Source organism: Carica papaya, chromosome 1, assembly GCF_054855325.1.
Source record: "Carica papaya isolate Zhongbai chromosome 1, ASM5485532v1, whole genome shotgun sequence".
NCBI lineage: Eukaryota > Viridiplantae > Streptophyta > Magnoliopsida > Brassicales > Caricaceae > Carica > Carica papaya.
The window spans coordinates 19,601,077-19,607,076 of NC_142309.1; positions in this window are offsets into that span (position 1 = coordinate 19,601,077).

Consider the following 6,000-nt stretch of genomic DNA (forward strand, 5'->3'; position numbering starts at 1 on the left):
GGAAGTGATTTAGAAAAAGGAGAGGATGTTATAATCATTATTGTTTTGATTTCTTTGGTGTGGGGTTGGGGTTTCAAGGTTGGTACATGAAAACTTATTAGATAATGCCAGGACTTTGGATATGCTTGTCGGATAGTAAGGCATATCCCATAGGAGAGCATGTGACGGGTTGCATTATTGTTGTGGTTACTCAGAATAAATAATGTTATGACGGTGGGGACTAAGGAAAGTGGCAAGGAACTAAGGCTGCAATTAGACCATTGTGTGGTAGGGGCGCAAAATGTTAGCCATTGACCTGGAGAAGGGTGACGCTGTCCCAACCCTTCTTTACCCCCAGTGTAGTGTTGTACGTTGCCATGGCCTTTGTCCTAGACTGGCTGGTTAGGTTGGACAATGACTACTTACATGTCCGTGGATTGTTGCACGTGCAATATTTAAAACTATAAAATGTTCCAGTTTCTGTCAATCTTTAAATGCCTAAGATTTAAATTTTCTGGAGTAGTTAGAATTTGTTATAATAATGTGTGAGATTAAATAATATTAAGAATTTAACTCAGGAGTGTATTGGTGGTGATGCAGTAATTAAATTAAATTAAAATTTAATAAATTTATCATGTTTTGTGAGTGAAAAAAAATATTTTGTGGCACAAAGAATTAACAATCTGAATTAGCTCTTTTTTTAATTCCTAATAACGTTAAAAAAAAAAAACGCTGTATGCAAGACAATGACATAAAGCAATTGTTTTCAGTTGGTTTGAGTTTGGATGGGGATGGGGTACCATCAATCTTGGATCGTTATTACATAACATTAAATAACTGAATGAAGAGGTTAGATAATTAGTACAAAACTTATGAGCTTGTATTTTTTTTTTTAATATAAATTAAAAGTATAATTTTTAATAAGAAAATAAGATGATTAGCTTGTTAACAAGGACAAATGCAGATGTGTGTAGTGGCAGAACATTAGTTTAAGCAGTAATTTTATAGATAATGATAGAAGAATCAATTATTTAGGTGAAATATATGATTGTTATTACAAGTGTGAAGATAATAAGAATGTCCCGGAAAGAGGTAGTCGAGTGGGGAAAGGGAAAACAAAGTAATTATATATATATATATATATATATCTAATGTATTCATCTTTATGTCTAGGAATTTTCTTTCCTTTTTTCTTTTGTGAAAAGTTATAAACGAAGCAGAGAAGATGGTTGGATTTCATATTGAAAGTTGCTGCTTTATTCTTTTCAAAATTATATTCTGCTCGGCATTTGTTATTGGTCCTATTGCCTTTATTCAATTTTGGTGTTGATTTCCAATTTTCATCGACCCATTATAATTTATATATGGCAGAATCTTGTGTTTCAAAAGCTTCTACTGATAAGACACAATCTGCCATATATATGTGAGGGAGGGGTTTGGTTTGGCAAAATATTTTTTATGCTTATCCAAAAATGTGTCTGGGTCTGAGGCACTGAGAGGGTGAAGAGGTAGAGTCCATATTCCTTCCCCCTTTTTTTTTTATTTTATAAAAAGTTAAGTTGTCTGCCACTTATTTACACTCTTTTCATTTTTATTCTTTTTGTTTCCACATCCTTATCTATTATTTATGCTTTTCAACCCTTTTTTTTTTTTTATAATTATTTTACATATTATTTGGTTTTTATATATAATATTTTAAAAATAAAATTTTTGGCTATAGATGACGGTAAAGATCTATAATTCCGGCCAAAGCCCGAGTGTTAATAAGAATTTCTTACTACTAATATTGAATTTAGTTCAAAAATTGGTTTGAATATAATATAAATGGAACTGAAATTTAAATGAAAATAATATTGTAATTCCAAGTCAATTCTACATCTAATTTAAGGTAGTCATTTTTTATCAAGATAAAAAATTATTTAATTTTTATCAAATATAACTTTAGTTTATTAAACAAATAAATAAAAATCGCATCCTATTAGTCCAACCCCACAGTGCATTAACAAGGATTAAAGAAGGAGACAATGGTAGCCTATTAATTCCTGGTATAATTACAATAACATTTTCTTCTTATTCTATTTAATTATTTTTTAGAAAAAATAAATAAATAAAAGTTAATTCTTGTAAGATACATGTAGCCCATTTAGCTAGCTTATGGGCCATCTCATTTTATTAAACCCAATTCAAGATGGTCAATCTATTCATAAATTATTAACTGATCATGTTCAAATTTCAATCCGTTCATATATATATATATATATATATATATATAATATCAAGTGTGAATAACTTTTTCTTTAATTGAATTGAAGGGAAATTTCATTTCGGTGCACAAAAAATTGACTCAACCCATAACAACCCATGACCTGCCTGTAAATCTGAGCCCATTCCTTCCTTTATCTCCTGCAACTTTGCAGCAGATCTTAAAAATCAGCTTATTTTAGTAGCAAGAAATGACTTGTACCCAAACAGGCCCCATAAAACGAACTTCTTAATTTTTCAGACACTTGGATTCATGTCTCCCAAACATTAATTCACCAGCTAAGTCCAATTTTTAAATTATTCTGGTTATACCAATTAACTGCCGTTCAGAGGTTTTGTAGTGACTGGAAAAAAAAAATAAAAAAAATAAAAAAAATAACTAAATAAAATAAAAAAATGGAGGAAACGACACCGTTTTAAAGATGGAGAAAACGACGTCGTTTTGAGTAAGGTGGTAGAATATAAATAGGGGTCGGGAAAGGGAAGAAAAGGGGAGGAGAAGAAAAGAAAAAAAAAAAGGAGAAAAGCAGAGAAGGAAGAGAGCGGGAAGGAGGAAAGAAGGTTCCAGAAAGAGAGAGGGGAGTCGAAACGGAGAGGAGCGAGAAGGGAGAGAGAATAAGGCCGCAGATGGTGACGGTGATATTGGCAGAAGGAAGGAAGATGGAAATGGGAGGTACGGTAAAAATTTCAGTTGTGTAGGTGTTGTGTGAGTTGTAAAATTGTTTGCAGGTTGCGGAGGCCAGGTAGTCTGTATGTAGCGTGGCGGAGCTGAGAGGTGGAGGTAGGCAGTGGAGTGTATGACTGAATGGCGGAAACGTTCGCGGAGGAGGCCGTGGGAAGGGAGACGATAGCGACGTTGGGGCGTACAGGAAATCCGTGGGAGAGAGTGGAGGTTGTGTGAGGAGAGTGTGAGCACAGAGGGAAGGCCACTGAGGGGAAGAGTGAGTGAGGAATTTGGCATGTGTGGGGGATCCGAGATGACAAGGAGAGTTGTGTGCGTGAGCGGAGGTGCGGAGGGAGTCGCGAGCGGAAGGAGAAGGAAGAATGTCTTCGGTGAGTGTCCAGTGAGAGGGATGAGTGTAGTGATGGTGACGGTGTGAGTTGGGATGCTTTGAACAGCCTCTGGAGAGGCAGAAGAATAAGGGAAGCGGGGCGTGAGGGCTGTGAGGGAGAGGGGAGTTCCGGACTGTGCGATGGAGGGGACTATGATATAGGAATCGGTGTGTATGAAGGGATTCGGGTGAGGAAAAAGGCGTATTATAATAGTGGGGAGAGGTAGGTTTGGAGGGGGCGGAGAGTGTAGTTGCTTGAGATTGGGATGACACATGAGGGGATTGTAGAGTGTGGTTTAGGATGGGAGAGTAGGGGCGTGTTGGTAGTTGTGTAGTGTGAGTGTGTAGAGGGGAATAGATTGATATAGCTGTTGTAAATTTAGAGGTTGGCGAGGGAACCTTGCCGGCGTATGCGTGCAATGGTACTTGTATGTGTGTGTGGCCTAATAAGGTCGAGAGGTAGAAGAGTGAGTATGGGTCGCCGATGTTGGTGACGTGAGATAATGGTACTTGTGTGTGTGTGTGGCCTAATAAGGTCTAGAGGTAGAGGAGTGAGTATGGGTCGCCGATGTTGGTGATGTGAGATAATGGTACTTGTGTATGTGTGTGGCCTAATAAGGTCGAGAGGTAGAGGAGTGAGTATGAGTCGCCGATGTTGGTGATGTGAGATAATGGTACTTGTGTGTGTGTGTGGCCTAATAAGGTCGAGAGGTAGAGGAGTGAGTATGGGTCGCCGATGTTGGTGACATGAAGTAATGGTGTATTTGTGTGTTTGTGTGGCCTGTTGGGGTCGAGATGTGGAGGTGTGAGTATGAGTTACCGATGTTGGTGACGTGAGAGATAATGGTGTCCGTGTGTGTGTGTGGCCCATTAGGGTCGAGGGGTAGAGAATTGAGTATGGATAGCCGATATTGGTGATGAAAGTGAACAGGGGTGCTCAAGGTGTGGCTTCGGCCAAGGGGGGCCACGTTTGATATGCAATATGAATAGTCTACCGAGATAAGTGAGGCTGGTGTTGTACTAGGGCAGTGTTAGAGCAGGATATAGGTGGTATAGATAGGGTACCTATGGGAGTATTGGATTTGTTGTTGTTGTGTGTGCTATTGATAACCAGAACTGGTCTTTTAGGGTAGGTTATTAACGACTAGTTGTAGGGAGGTTCTATGGTATAACTTGGGTTGTGTAGGAGAAATGCATATAGACATTACTGAATTTTTTGTCATTGCATACTATACCTGCAACTTGATTTTTATCGTATTGAGTTATGTGAACTCACTTCTTATCATTAACAGATGAAATAGGGATGGAGCCGGGATCTGAGTTGCTGGTTACGGAGCCTAGTCTTTAGCGCCATAGGGCACGAGTTTTCCTTGTGGTGAGTTGTAATCTGTAAAATTTTATCTTAGTATGGATACTGATTGCTGGAGATGTATGATATGGTTTTGTCATGTGATGTATATGTAGAATTGTAAGTTTACATTAGGTTTGAATAATGAACTGTAGACAAGTTTCTTTTATGTGTCATTAAATTGGCATGGGATTTATGTGTTGGGTCATGAGATTGTTTTATCTTACGCCGTTGAAAAAAAAAACGGGGCGTTACAGTTGGTATCAGAGCAAACTAAGAATACTACTAACTGGTATAACTATTCTGCAGGTGGATCAAGGGAGGTGACGAAGAAAGGATGGGGTCAACCCCGTCGCGAGACTACTCCGGGGCCGTGAGGCTCACCAGGAGCTCCGCGATGAGCACCAGGGTGTCACCAGGTGCCACTCACCGCATTTCACAGGCCGCCCCCGTATCATGTCGTGCCCCTTTTTGCGCAGCTGAGGCCCGCTCCTGGCCCATCGGCAAACCAGGCGGGGCAGTCTGGCGTGCAACAGGAGGACTTTAACCGGCTTTGCAGGGTAGTCGAGAGTCTAGCCACTATAATCAGAGATAGAGAACTACGGGCGGAGACAAGCTTGGTCCCACAACTGGGGGTTCATCAGGGTGTAGTGGATACAAGTAACATTGAAAAATACTGAAGGTTAAACCCTCCTGCTTTCAATGGGGATGCTGACCCATTGGTGGCAGAAGATTGGATAAAAGAGACCAAAAAACTATTTGAAGTGATCACCCTGACCACCGAACTGAAGGTGAACCTGACTATGTTCATGTTCAGAGGGTTCGCTGAGCATTGGTGGAAATTAAAAAGGAGAGCCCTGATTCCCCCAATCACTTAGGAGGTGTTTCTAGAAGCCTTCAATGCAGAGTATTTTCCAGATTTCTTGAGGCAACGGAAGGAAATAAAGTTTGCCGAACTGAGATAAGGAAGATTGTCAGTGGTGGAATATGCTGAGAGGTACATAGATTTGGGCCGGTTTGCGCCCGAGGTGATGATGAATGAGGCAAAGAAGGCCCGCAGGTTCAAAAAGGGGTTATGGTCGGAACTGTATCATTAGGTGGCTGTGTTTGCATTACCCACATATCAGATGGTGTTGGAAAAGGCACAGTTAGTAGAGGCACTATATAAAGAACAGGTTGAGAACAATAAGGGGTCATCTGGTTATAAACGCCCACCACCCCCCTCCGGCCAAACAGAGAAAAGGCAGAGAATGGCACCAGATTTCGCCCCAAGTCATCAGGTGTCCCGGAGTAAACCGAATTGCCCGCAATGCGGTAAGAATCACGGGGATCGACCGTGTATGAGTGGCGGTCGGGGCT